The sequence below is a fragment of the Chiloscyllium plagiosum genome, unplaced genomic scaffold, assembly GCF_037043375.1.
Source record: "Chiloscyllium plagiosum isolate Xiang-an unplaced genomic scaffold, Cpla_swu_hap1 HiC_scaffold_36, whole genome shotgun sequence".
Taxonomy (NCBI): domain Eukaryota; kingdom Metazoa; phylum Chordata; class Chondrichthyes; order Orectolobiformes; family Hemiscylliidae; genus Chiloscyllium; species Chiloscyllium plagiosum.
In genome coordinates this window covers 30,651,745-30,667,152 of record NW_028270174.1, presented here as the reverse complement: position 1 = coordinate 30,667,152, position 15,408 = coordinate 30,651,745, and the positions used below count along the sequence as shown (strand labels likewise).

The following is a 15,408-nucleotide window of genomic DNA, read 5'->3' as shown; positions in this document are numbered from 1 at the left end:
AAGCTTTTCACTGTGCCTTGGTACACGTGACAATAAATTCAATTCAATTCAATTCATCCCACTGGCTGTGCCAGCACCTATTTCCCACATCTAGTTGCCCTTGAGAATGTGGGCATGAGCTATTTTCTTGAACTGCTGCAGTCCATTTGGTGTTGGTACATTCACAATCCCTTCAGGGAGGGAGTTCCAAGATTTTAACCTAGCGACACTGAAGGAAGGCGATATATTTTCAAGTGAGAATGATGAGTGACTTGGAGGGGAACTTGCAGGTGCTGGTGTTCCCATGTGTCTGCTGCCCTTATCCTTCCTGATGGTAGTGATTGTGAGTTTAGAAGGTGCTGTCTAAATAGCAATTTTACATGCAGGTTGTAGACCAGGATAATGATTAATAGAAGTTCCAATTTCCTTCCAACACATGTCTGTATAGGAATTTCTCTTCTGCTTTTACTGTCAGTCTTTGCACATGTTAGAAGGATTTACAAGTCGATACTTAATCTGTTTGGCTGCATTGTTAACACACATTCCTTAGCCATCAAGTCCTGAAGTGGGACTGCACCCTTGCGTATGGCTCAGAGGCAGGATCCAATACATTGAATCACAAGAGTTCCTTCCTATGAAATGCATTCTTTGTTTACTTTTTTGTTAAATTTTCAGTTTAAAGACTTATAATTATGAATAATTGAGAAACAAGTAAAATCAGATGCCATTGTTCATTCTTTGCCATAAGATTAAAAGTCTCTCTTCCCATTTTACCTCTAGTTCTCTGAGAGATATAAATGAAAGGCAATGGTTTATGATGATGAACTTTTATATTCATTTTACATGTTACAGTGCAGTATGCAATAAGTACTTTCATCTTTAAGAATACCTACCCAGAGAACTGAGTATGCTCAGTCATAGAGTAAGTTAAAGATAGATATCAATAGGTTTTTGGAGATGAATGACATTAAGCAATATGGAGGTAATGTGAGAAAAAGGCATGAAGGAAATGATCAACCACAGTCTAGAATGGCAAGGCATATTTAAAGGGCTGAATAGCCTACTGCTGTTCCCATGTTCTTAAAATGGAATGTATTGTAACTGTACCCCAAATTTCCTTATCTGATTCAACTGAATTCCTATGTATCCCTGGCCAGAATCCAACATAGGTTATAAGAAAATGGCAACGATGCATTTGTGATTCTGAGATTTCCAGTCAGCTTTGTAAGAGGCAAAAGCCTCCACCCACCCCTCAAAAGGCCAATAATGTGAGGGACACCACAGTATTTGTTTTGGAGTTGTCATCCCCTCATCAATCAAGGCCTGAGTTGGGACTGGAGACTAATATGCAGGGTGGAATAATGATCTCCATAGTCTCAAGTGACTGCCACAGAGAGGGAGACGACTCTGCATTGGAAAAAAAAATGTTGCTTTGGCAACGATTGAATGACTAGGATCTTGCATGTAAAGGCCACAACAATGATCCCTTCCAATCGCAGGCTTGTGCTGAATTTTTGGGTCCATTGATCATATATATTTCATTGGTTATGGGTGCTTGTTGGTACTCCAATTAGCCTAGCAGATTGGTGCTAGAGGATCTACTATTGGCAATTTTATCATAACTGCTGAGATTAATTTATGCGTTACAGTGCAGCATGCAATAAGTACTTTCATTTTTGTGGTATATCTTAAAGAATACCTTCCTAGAGAACTGTGTATACTCAATCATTGAGTAAGTCGGCACAGTGGCTCAGTGGTTAACACTGCTGCCGCACAGTGCCAGGGACCCAGGTTCGATTCCTGCCTTGAGCCACGATCTCTCCGTGCCTGCATGGGTTTCCTCCGGGTGTTCCAGTTTCCTCCCACAATCCAATTGGCCATGCTAAATTGCTCATAGTGTTGGGTGCATTAGTCGGGGTAAATATAGAGTAGGGGAATGGGTCAGGGTGGGTTACTCTTCGGAGGGTCAGTGTGGACTTGTTGGGTCAAATGGCCCGTTTCCATACTGTAGGAAATCTAATCCAATCTAGTCTAATTCACTTGGTTTTTAGGGATTCTTGATTACTTTCAGTTACTTTAAAAAAGCAATTTGTTGGATGTCTTAAAATGTTTGATAAGTCATCATTGAATTAAATGGTGCATGTCTTGTAAATTCCTTGTCCCAAATACTCATTCATCTGTTCCCATTTAGATGCATCTAACCACCCGAACTAGGCTCATTTCCACACAACCACCCCTCAACTGGACATTCACAATGTTCTCTGTTACTTCAATTAAGCAGCACATTCAGAATCACCAAATAAATAACCGTGGTTACTTTTTAACATGGTGTGATTGAAATGCTAACAGATCTTTAGTGTGGCCACATTTTGTGATAAAATTGTTGTTAGCAATTCTGAAGGCTGCGAGAGAGAAAAAGTGACAATTTTAAAACAGAGAAAGCCTCAATGTAAAGACATGAACCAGAGTTTATGGTATGAGAGAGGTTTGTTCTGAGTGGTACTCCAGGATCTCTTTCAAAATACATAGTAGCTGATCTTCCCCAAAGATGATGATAGCCAGGGTCAGTATTTGCACAGAGCTTGCAGTAACTGAGAATATACATCTGCAAAGATTGCATTCTTTCGTCAGCTGACAAGGTAATTGTATTATGGTTGGAGATTGTGTGTAAAAAGAAAATGCCCTCTATAAACCTGTTCACATGTGCTGCTCACCCTTGATAAGCAATCTCAAACTGTAATCAGAAAGTTGATGACTTACATGACTTTAAGTGAGATTTCCTTTCTTTGGCATTTGTTTCAAGCCAGTAAGGCTGCTCCACAATTTTTTCTCACTAACATTTTGTATGAGGTGTACACTATCTCACAAGCCTGTATAATATTCAATGAGTATTTGTTTTTTTTTATTCTTTCACGGGATGCGAATGACTACCAATGACCTACATGCTGCTCACCCTAATTGCCTGTAAACATGCTACTTTCAGTACACCCCATATAGGTTTCACAAATCGAATCCCCTATCCACTTTCTCCAAAGCAGCCAGTGTCACAGTAAAAGAAAGTATTTTTTAACAACTTTATTTTCTCAGCTCACGAAATGAAACAACAACATTTCTCTTTTCCACCCTGAAAAGATTAGGAATCCAGCTATATTAGTACATGTGTCTGGAAAATTGATGTGTGAAGCACTCTAAAATTGACTAACTTCATATTTAGGTGTTGGATCAACTAAGAATGGGCACTTAGCATACATAAAATCTCTTGAAATGACTTTTAATGTTTTACTTGCTGTGAAGTCATTCTTGACTTCAGCGTGTTTCATCATTGTATTTAAATCCAGTACTTGGCTTTAATGCGATTGAAGAATTTAGACTGTTAGTTGTAGAATGCAAGCCTTCCTTACCTGTATTGGTGATAATGCAATTCCAGCCCTATTGTGGCTATTGCATTTTCTTATAATGCAAGATTGCATGAGAACGAAAAATCATGTTATACCAGAACCAACTGTACTTAAAGTTGGCAATTGTTGTACCCTGAGTCCATAACTAGTTCTGCTGAACAGTCAACTTCACAATTACTTTGTCTCTTCTTTTAGATGTAACATTCTCTTTTAATTATGACCTAGTATGATAAAGAAGAGTGTAACCATCTCTTAGAAGGATTGTTGATTTAAAGTTTCTTCAGATTACTCTGTTCAATATTTTATCATCTATACTTAATGACCCAATAAGTTTGATTTTTTAATTTTAAATTGTACAGCAATTTTTGAGAGGATTTGTAGCCCAGATTGAGGTTCAGGTTGTAAGTTTGCTCACTGAGCTGGCAGGTTTGTTTTCGGGTGTTTCATCACCATGCTAGGTAACATCATCAGTGAGCCTCCGGTGAAACGCTGGTATTCTGTCCCGCTCTCTATTTATGTGTCTTGGTCTCTTAAGGTGGGTGATATCATTTCCAGTACTTTTTCTCAGAGGTTGGTATATAGGGTCCAAGTTGTTGTATTTATTGATGGAGTTCCAGTTTGAACACCAGGCCTCTAGAAATTCCTGTGTGTGTCTCTGTTTAACCTGTCCTAGGATATGTGGTGTCCCAGTTGAAGTGGTGTCCTTCTTCATCTGTATTTAAGGATACTAGTGATAGTGGGTCATGTCTTTTGGTGGCTAGTTGGTGTTGGTGTATCCTGGTGGCTAGTTTTCTGTCTGACTGTCCAATGTAGTATTTGTTACAGTCCTTGCATGGTATTTTGTAAATGACTTTCGTTTTGCTGGTTGGTATAGGATCCTTTAGGTTCATCAGTAGCTGTTTCAGTGTGTTGGCAGCTTTGTGGGCTGGAGGGGTTGGAGTAACCTTGTAGTCATCTCCAAGATGTCTTTGATGTATGATAGTGTGGCTAGAGTTTCTAGGCATGTTGTGTCTATTTGTTTGGGTTTGTTGTTTTTAAGAATTGGTGGGCTACCCGTTCTTCTTGAATACGCTGTATAGGTATTTTTCTTCTGCTTATAGTTCCTGGGTGCTGCAGGGTATTGTAGCCCATTTAAATAATGTCCTGATGCAGCTCCATTTGTGGGTGTTGGGATGATTGCTTCTGTAGTTGAGTATTTGGTTTGTGTGTATTGCTTTCCTGTAGACGCTGGTCTGCATTAACTGTTTGTTCCACTGTGACATCGAGGGTGGGGAGTCTGTTGTTGTTCTCCTCCTCTTTTATGAAATTTATGCCAATAAGGATGTTGTAGGTTTCCTCTATTTTGTTCCATTTTGTGATGACAAAGGTCTCATCTACGTAGTAGACCCAAAGTTTGGATTGAATCGTGAGGTTGGCTGTTTGTTCAAGTCTCTGCATTACTGCTTCTGCTAAGAAGCTTGATACTGGTGATCGCATGGGTGTTCCATTGATTTATTTGTGGGTCTTGTCATTGAAGGTGAAGTGGGTAGTGAGGCACAGGTCTACTAGCTTGAGGATGCTGTCCTTGCTGTTGGAATTGGTGCTGTCTGGTGTTTATGTCCTTGGTTCATCTCGTAGTGCGGTCAGTGCCTCTTTGGCCAGATTGATGTTAGTTGATGAGAATAGGGTGTTTATGTCAAAGGAGATCATTATTTTGTCCCTTTCTATCTTGGTGTCTTTGATATTCAGGAATTCTAGCTGTGGAGTTGAGTCTATCATCACCTGTTGGTGGGTATCAGTATCTGGCAGAAGTGAGTTCACCTTTTCAATGTATTGTGTTTTGTTTTGGATGGCGGTCATACGCCCTTTCTCTGCAGGTAGGATTATGAGGTTTCTGTCTTTTCTGAGTCCTTCTAGGGCTTTCCTTTCCTGTGTGTTGAGGATGTCTCCTTCCTCCTTCCTGTGCACCTGTTTGTTTGATGGTCTGGTGGGTTTCTTCTGTGAGTCCATTGTCTTTCAGGGTTGATTCTAATACTGCTAAGAAATCCTTTTTGTCCATATCTCTGTCATTGTAGTTCATCCCTCTTACGAGGACAGCCTTTTCTGTGTCTAGCCACCAAAGGACATGACCTATTATCATTAATATCCTTACATACAGACGAAGGACAACACATCCATCTTAGGACAGGTTAAACAGAGATATGCACGCGAATTCTGAGAGGCCTGGCAGTCAAACCAGAACTCCATCAATAAACACATTGATTCGGACCCCATTTACCAACCTCTGAAAAAAAGAACCAGAATTGATATCACTCACATTAAGATACCAAGTCACATAAATAGAAAGCCGGACAGAACACCAGTGCTTCATCGGAGGCTTACCATGCATAGTGACGAAACACTTGAAAACAAACATGCCAGCTCAGCGAGTAAACTTACAACCTTAAATTGTACTTTAACCTTTATTAACAGCAATTTCTCAAATTCCACACTACTACCACATGAGAAATAATGGAGATGCCCAAAGGTTTTCTTCATAATATCAATAAAATGTTACAAATTTGTTTTCAAATTTTTCAAACTATTTTTCAATAAGATGATGGATCTCATTGAAACAAAAGAAGCCTGGATGTCTTTTTCTGAAACATTTGCATTGTTTTCCTTTTGCATTTCCTGTGGTTTCAAGAACAGTGCTCTCTGAAATGTCAAAGGTAAAGTCACTAGAGACCCACTTTCCCTGTCCAATATCCCTCTAAACCCTTCCAGTCATAGACCCTTCCAGGTGCCTTGTAAATGTTGTAATTTTATCCATCTCCACCTACCTCTGGCAGTTCATTCCACACATGCATCACCCTCTATGTGAAAAGGTTAGCCCTCCGGTCCTTTTTAAACAAAAACTGAAATTGTCGGAAAAGCTCAGCTGGTCTGGCAGCATCTGTGGAGAGAAATCAGAGTTAATGTTTCGGGTCCAGTGACCCTTCCTCAGAACTCCGCAGATGTAAGTGGGCAGGAACTGGTCAAGGGGAGAAAAAACTGTGTTGAAATAGGAAGAGATGAGTTCTGTGCAGCAGAAATCTTTCCTCTTCCAAATGTTTTAAATTTACCTTTTAGATCTTTTAAATCTTTCTCCTCTCACCTCTAATTTTGGACCCCACTCACCCTAGGAAAAAGATTGGCTATTCACCCTATCCATGCCCCTTATGATTTTATATGTCTCTATCAGGTCACCTCTCAGCCACTGATGCTCCAGGGGAAAAAGCCCCAGCCTGTCTATCCTATCCCTATAGCTCTAATCCTCCAGTGCAGGCAACATCCACGTAAATCTTTTCTGTGCCCTCTCCAGTTTAACAATATCCTCCAATGGAAGTGTGACTAGAATTGAACGCAGTATTCTAAAAATGGCCTAACAAATGTCTTGTATAGCCATAACATGGCATCCCAACTGCTATATTCAATGCTATCACCCAGTGAAATCAAGTGTGCCAAATGCCTTGTTCTGTTCGGAATGAGTCTAGTAAGAGACAACTGGTAGTGGTCACCATGCTTTAGGCAAGGGGCAAGGTTGAGAAGGTGGGATATGCATTGTAATCTCAGCAGAGACAAGAATTAAAACCACACTGTTATCATCACTTTGCACTGCAAACCAACCATCCAGCCAATTGAGCTAATTGTCATTACCCTACATAAAAATGATTTTTGTGTTGATTGATCTATACTCCCATGAATGTGATTAAGAGAGCTGAACAGCCAACTTGGACATGCAACAGTTACTAAGGAAAGCAAATGGAATGTACACCTTCACTGCAGGTGGATCTGAGTACAGAAGTAAATATGTCTTATGGGAATTGTATAGACTTTTGGTGAGATCTCACCTGTGTACAAAGTTTGGTGATTCTTATCCAAGGAAGAATATAGTTGCCATTGAGAAAGTGCAATAGAGGTCCATCTGCACAAGTGTGAAGCATTTTAGGAGCTCAAATGCAAGAGAAAAATATACAGTAAATGGCCAAACCCTTAGGAGCATTAATATACAGAGCGTTCTTGGGGTCCAAGTCCATAGCTCCGTGAAAGTGGCTATGCACGTGGTAAAGAAGGCAAGCTTGCCTCCATCAGTCAAGACATTGAGAATAAAATTGGTATGTCATGTTACAGTTATATAGGACTTTGGTCAGGCCACATTTAGAATAGTATACACAGTTGTGGTTGCCGCACTACAGAAATGATGTGGAGGTTTTCGAGAGGGTACAGAATAAGTTTACCAGGATGTTGCCTGGATTGAAGTGTATTAGCCTTAAGGAGACGTTGGACAAATTTGAATTGTTTTTGCTCAAGTGTCTGAGGAGCGAAAGTATATAAAATTACGAGAGGCATGGATAGGTTGGATAGTTGGAGTCTCTTTCCCAGGGTGGAAATGTCAAATACTAGGGGGCGTAGGTTTAAGGTGAGAGGGAAAAGTTTCAAGAAGATGTGTGAGGCAAGTTTTTCTCACAGAGGTTGGTAGGTGGTTTGAATGAACTGTCAGGGAAAGTGGTAGAAGCAGATGCATTGACAAACTTTAAGAGGTATTTAGACAGACACATGAACAGGCAAGGAATAGAGGGATATACACCATATGCAGGCAGATGGGATTATTTTATAACAGCACCATGGTCAGCACAGACATGGTAGGCCAAAGGGCCTATTCCTTGTGCTGTACTGTTCTATGTGTATGTTCTATTCATTGTTCACAATATTTTCTTCTCTATATTGGGTAGACAAAGTACAGGCTGGGTGACCACTTTGCAGAACATCTGCATTCTGTCTGTAAAGATGATTGAGTTTCCTGTTGCCTGCCATTTCAATACACCACCATGTTCCCATGCAAACATTTCAGCCTCAGGCCTGCTGCAGTGTTCCAGCAAAACTCAACTCAGGCTGCAGGAACAATATCTCATATGCCTAGGTACCCTATAGCATTGAGGACTCAAAGTTGAGTTTAACAAGTTCAAAGTTGCACCTCCCTTCATTACCCCTCCTCTCCCCAAATTCACTCCCCCTACCCCCCTCCACTCCAGGTCCCATTCTGCATTGTTTAATCTCAGCACAGCCAAGTTGTTTTCAACCATTCATATTTCATGTTAACACCACACCCTAGCATTTATCTCCCTCTCATTTTATCATCAGCAATCCTTTTATTTGCCTCTCCTTTTTCTTTCTTCTCTCTCTCTCTCTCGCTCTGTCTCTCTCTCTCTCTCTCTCTTTCTACATGGTGTCCATGTCGTCTATTCATTCCTGCATCCCTCACCTCACACATAAAACTGCACCCGATGTCATCAGCAAAGATTTCATCCTTTCCCAGTCATTTTCATTCTGATGAAGGGTTACCTTGGAATACTAATTCTGCTTTCTCTCTACAGATGCTACCAGATCTGCTGAGTTTATCTAACACATTCTGTTTTAGTTTCAGATTTCCAGAATCTGCAGTTCTTTGTTTTATTAAACCAATATAGTACACTGAATAAATTGAATTTACTTGCCATATTGACTTGCATCTATCACCTGTTTGTTACATATGTGTGCAGCACATTATGCTGTTAGTTACGAGCTAGAGCAAACAAAAATAGAGGCAGTGGTAACCTTGGCAAACAATGCCAGTGCTATATTTATGTCACAAGTTGGTGGAAGATATGCATGATTCAGATGATAGCAACTGGTTCCTGCTAATCCTGACTAAGCCAAGGCAGTTGACTTGATGAGGATGGTACGCTAAGGTCTGCAAACACAATCTGCTGCTTGCTGACCTCTGTTGCTTACTTTACTTGAGTCAAATATTACTTCAAATGATGAAATGCTGTTTCTGCATCCCTGTGAAACAAAATGACCATAGAATAGTAAAAGCAGTAAACTATTTGGCACAAAGTCTCCTTAATGGCAAACAGACAATACAAATAGCCTGAACATCAAACTATATTGCTCTTCAGATGCCCGATGTAGACTACAATCTTCTAGAAACTCTGGCTAATCCCTTCATTTTGGTGGCTGTTTGAACCAGCAATGTGTTGGCATAAATGCTGGAAAAATATATTTGTTGAAAAAAATGTAACTTTAAAATAATTAATTACATTACTGACAAATTATCTGATGCTTCCCATTCAAAGACCTTGCTTGGAAATTTGTCTTGAGAGGTAAAAGGGTGAGATGGATTCTGCCCTCTTACTGCAAAACTACTGTACACAAGCAATGACAAAGTCAACTCTTAGTGGCTCATGAGAAGATTGTACTTTGTTCCTATCATAGCAAATCATAACACTAGCAATAACTCCCCCTCTGAAGTAACTACCAACACATTTTCTCCCCAAAACCAACCAATAATAAATATGACAAGTTAATACCCAACTCCAGTTCTCCAACATTCTCAAGAACACCCAGACTCCACTGATTTGAGGCTTGCAGTTCCTGAAACGTTCTTTAACATTGTAGCTTGATGACCCTGAACTTAGTTTATTACTGGGGAATTACTTTCAATTTGTGTTGTTATAAGCTTTGCAGGATCCAAATTTGTATCCTATTCATGACAGTTTTGCGCAGAGGTACCTGTAGAAAGGTTTTAACTTCTTATGTGGCTTATTCCTGCCTGGAATGCTGGGTTAAAATCTGCCTACAGACATTTGTGAAGACTATTATAATGTACCATCTGATAGTCTGGGTACAACACAATGACTGCTTGAAATGGCACGTCTGAAAAGTTGTGATGTTGGCTAGGCAGGGTCTTTCCTGAATCTGCATTGATAGCCATTATTAAAGTTATTATTGTGCATGACGTCTTTTACATCTGATATTAGATCCAATCACTTAACATGGGATTAAAGAAGGAATTATTGGTCTGCAATCACCTAAGTCAACTTCGTATATGAAAAAATGGCAACCTAGTTCCCATATTTGATACCTTTTCAGAGGTACCTCTGTGGACCTGAATGCACAGGCCACAGAAGGAGTATCAAACAGAGGTAAAACTCTTTGTTTGTGTTTGTAAAAGCCTTAATGCCTGTTTCATGTGAACATTTCTTTTGAGTAACATACCTCTGGATCAGAATATGAGTGTGCATTTTATTGATCCTATTGGATGTGTTGCTGCTTGTTTTAACAGCAATAGTAATGAGGTGGGAGCAGTGTTGAGTTAAGTGTGATGGTGAGATGGGAGGAACCCAAGGCAGTCATGGTGGAATTAGCCTTAATAAAATATAATATAATAAAGCACAGGAACAGGCCCTTCGTCCCACCCAGGCTACACTGATTCCCAATTTTTATTTAGACTGACTACTTCTTGCTGATGTTCAGTATCTATCTTTCTGTTCATGTTCATGTGTCTCTCAAGATATGCCATAAACATTGCTAATATGCCTACATCCCCCCACCTCCACTGGCATTGCATTGCATTCCAAGTGCTCACCACTATCTGTGTGAAAGTTTTTGCCTGCACTTCTCCCCTAAATTTTCTCCCTCTCCCCTTAAATTTGTGCTGTCTTGTAGTTGACCTTTCCACCCTTGGAAAAAGCCTCTGACTATCCACCCTATCTATGTCTCTCATAATTTTGTCTCTCTATCAGGTCGCCCCTCAGCCTCTATCTTTACAGTGATAACAATTTGAGTTTACCTAACCTCTCCTCAAAACTGAAACCCTCCAGTTCAGGCAACATCCTGGTAAACCTTCTCTGCACCTTCTTCAAAGCATCCATGTCCTTCTGGTAGTGTGATGATCAGAACTGCATGCAAAATTCCAAATGTGGCCTAACTAAAGTTTTGTACACCTGTGCCAGCTTTTATATTTGATGCCCTAGCCAATGAAGACAAGCGTGCTGTATGCCTTCTTGACACCTTATCCACCTGTGTTGCCACCTACAGGGATCTGTGGACCTGTATAGCTATGCATAAACTAAGTATACAATGGTATTTAACCAATGGCAAAATTTTCACTCAACTGGTGAGAATTTTCCTCCCACAGGATGTTCTACTTGATGCAGGTTTTTGTATAAGGCAATTCATGTTTAATTTCCTTAATTTAAGAAACTGGGTGTAATTTCTGTGCTATTGAAGAATCCAACAGATATTCATAACATATTTTGTTAAACAGAGTCAAAAAATCAAAATTTGTTTTCATTGCACTCCTCATTTGGTCAAGGAGACAAGAAACAAATCTGAAAGAAAGTGATAACAATTGACATAGAATGGGAAGAGGATACTGATTGGTTGGGCCATCATTGACATGGATTTGCATCAAGAACAGTTAATTGTCAATCTCAGTTCTCAGACAAGTAATTGCTTCATTGGGGTTTTCCATGGGAATACAGCAGAGATTTGCTGTTTGCATGACTTTTGTTTAATTTTCCACGGAAAAGATGCAATGGACATAGGATATTCCTCTTGCCTACATAAAACAGGGCCCTGAGTATTAATATGCATAGCTTCCTGCACATACAAATGCATCATGGTGCAAGTTCAACTGATGATCTTAAATTGGTTTCTGGTGTAATTCTTAGCACAAAGTAGATTAGTTAAAGAATAATTTCTGACAGCAGAATCACCATTAATGGTGGATACACTGTTCTTCAGTTTGCAAATATGGGCAGATTGAACATGATCATGTTTCTTGCTCCATTTACATGGGTAGAGGCCGAGTGTATTCAACCTGCCTGTGTGCACAAGCCTCAGAATAGTATTCCAGCAGGATTATATTGGTTACATTAATAGAAAGGTTTTCAACACAGGACTGTGAATTCTGTTGTGGAAAGATAAGTTGAATTTATGTACAACAAGAGCAAATCATCAACGATGCTCAAATGTCTTTCCTGCTAATCTCTACTTATGTTAAAATGTGGTATTTTATTCCCCCCCCCCCCCCCCCCCCCAACCTTTTCAGAAAATGTAGAATTGCCAAACACCAGAAAGCAAAATTACCAGTGACAGTCTTGGTTTATACTTTTTGTGTGGGATAGGGGATGGTAGAGTGGTAAGAACAATAAACTTTTGATTTGTACTGATGTTATAAGTTATTTTGTGTGTGAGGATGCTGTAGAACTAGAATGGGGAACCAGGTTTCTTTTTATCTTGTGACCTCAGTTGTGGTTTTACTGCTTGATAATAGGATAATCACAGGGACAGCCATGGCATCTGTTGCTGTACGCCCTCACAGTTGACTCATAATCAATTGAGATTCTGCAGTAAGTGTGTTACATGCAAAAAGATTATATTGCTTTTTTTGGCCTTTTGGTTAATATTTAAGTCATCCACCTACCAGAGATTTTATAAAAAATTGAAGTAGTTTAATTTTCTATACTCTTAAAAATACAGGTTCAGCGATTATGTCAAAAACCCTGCTTCAGCAAAATGGTGGTTGAAAACTGGAACTCTCTCATTCAAAAACTGGTTGTGGTGAGGTCAAATGAAAATTTAAGAACTGCAATTTCCCAATTTTTGGGAGCCAAACATTTTAAGGGATACAGACATGGAGTTAATTTTCAAATCAGCCCTTGTTTAATTGAATGGTTGAATCGTGGGGTTGAATGATATGCACTTGTTTCTCATAAACTTTACTTTTTTCCACTAGAAAATACCTATTAGCTTTAAGTTGTCATGCTTATTTGCATTTTACATACTTAATATAATATGTAATATTCTCAGGTTGTATACCCAACCTTTCAAATCTGCCAACAAGCCTTCCAATCTAGTCTCCAACCCTACTACAGTATTGGAGCAACTCTATTCAAAATGACTAACTACATCCTTCATGATTGTGATCATAGTGTATTATTCCATCTTATTGTTTCTATACATACTTATGTATAGTTGACGGCACCATCTTCCTCCAATACATCTCCTCTGCTGTTCAGCTAGGTGGGTTTTCCCATCATTTCTCATCTTATTGCTGTCCCTTGGAAACATCACCTCAAAACATGACATCAAGTTTCACACAGCAAGCTAAATATCATTTATACATGTCAGCACCACTCCCCAATTCTGTTCAGAGTTGTCCAAAGTGAGCAATATTTCCTCCGACTAAATGTTTGAGAGACATTGTCTTTGATATGCCACAAACCCTGTTCCCTAACCATTGATGCTGAACGAAGCAACTTTGCTGCTTATTTGAGTCTGAATTTAACTTCTGGCTCCATATCCCTTTGTGACAATAAAAGCTGATGTGTACCTCAGTAAAATTTCTCCAATCCATATAAATTGCACTTAATTTCATTCTGAAATCTTCTCCTTTGCTACCTTCAACTGATTTGACTGACTAGTGCAATTTCTTCTGACTAGTTTCCCATCTTCCACCTCTAACTTTATTCAAAACTGTGTTGCTCATATTCTAACTTCCATCAAGTTCTGGTCCAGTGTGCTCACTGATCTGCAATGACTCCTGTAATATTTGTGGGACAGAAACAATAATGTCTCAGTGAGAAACATTTAGCGTTACAATTGTTCAAGCAGTTAACTTGAATTCCTTTATTATCTCTTTCTAGCAGATTCCATTTGTTGGCCCATCTGTGTATGTTAGTCTTAAATAGAGGCGGTGAAATGAAATAATGTCATGGATATATATATGTCATGGACTGTCACCAACACGGTGGCTCAGTGGTTAGCACTGCTGCCTTACAGCACCAGGGTCCCAGGTTCAATTCCAGCATCGGGCAACTGTCTGTATGGAGTTTGTACATTCCCCCCATGTCTGCATGGGTTTCCTCCCATAGTCCAAAGATGTGCAGGTCAGGTGAATTGGCCATGCTAAATTGCCCATAGTGTTAGGTGCATTAGTCAGAGGGAAATGGGTCTGGGTGGGTTACTCTTCGGAGGGTTGGTGTGGACTGGTTGGGCCAAGGGGCCTGTTTCCACGCTGTCTAGTCTAATCTAATATAATAAAGGGCCCTGGAATGATTATACAACTGTGGCGATGTTGTAAAAAAAAATTTCAGTGTATTTTGAACAAGCCAAATTGGATTGATCATGTGAACATGTGAGCTGTAATTAGCTAAGAATTCAATTTAGAACCTTCCTGATTTCAGCACTACACCCAATTGTACATTAAGCCTTTGAGGATGATTCATAATTAGTGGCTATTCAGTTAATCTACACTGAAAAAGCATACTGGAACACATGCAAGCAGTCCATTATTCCAAATACTATGAGAGTGGCTCAGTGGTTAGTACTGCTGCGTCACAGCACCAGGGATCCAGGTGCTCCAGTTTCCCCCCACAAGCCAAAGATGTGCAGATTAGGTGAATTGGCCATGCAAAATTGACCATAGTGTTCAGGAATGTGTAGGTCAGGTGCATTAATCAAGGGTAAATGTAGGGTCATAAGGTCTGGGTGGGTTACTCTTTGGAGGGTCAGTGTGGACTTGTTGGGCCAAATGGCCTGTTTCCACACTGTAGGGATTCTACGAAATCTATGTTGACATTTGACTGAGGGAAACCAGCAATGTGTAGACCTTTTTTTAATACAAATTTTCCATTAGATTCCAGGATTCCTGCAGGAGTGAACCGATATGATTTGCCTGGTCCTGTTTGCAGTTCACCAGTGAGTCCTGCTACCAATAGTACAATTGGAGATGCCAAGTTAATGCTACCAATAGTACAATTGGAGATGCCAAGTTAAAGCAAGATTGGGCTTGGTTGGATAAATATTATACATATTAAATGACTATTTCACCAATATATAATTTTGGTGTCACCTTGAAACCATATCCCAATCCTTAATGGCTATCTTCAGTTCAGGAGGGCTAAGGAATTTGAGGGAAGAGCATTAAAAAAATCAACTTATACAATGTTATGATTCATTTAATAACAACTGGACCAAATTGGCTCTTTGGATGCATTTAAAGTTGCCAAACAAAGTTGATGCACAAATGTTTATATATTTGTCACATAATGGAATGTGTACTTATCGGGAAATGTTGCATCTCTTGCAAAACTTCACAGTTTCTCTTCCCATGATAAAATAAATTGATTTGCAACCACTTATTTACAATCAATCATTTTCACTGAAACAATACCTCTTTATTTGTGATTGAACTGTGTAGTAC

At 39.6% G+C, this 15,408-nt stretch overlaps 1 protein-coding gene across 3 annotated transcripts in view; it reads left to right on the top strand.

Annotated features, from left to right (window-relative positions):
• The window catches only part of LOC122539369 (alpha-1,3-mannosyl-glycoprotein 4-beta-N-acetylglucosaminyltransferase B-like), a 251,205-nt gene that overhangs the window by 29,033 nt on the left and 206,764 nt on the right, over positions 1-15,408 (top strand). The window lies entirely within an intron of this gene.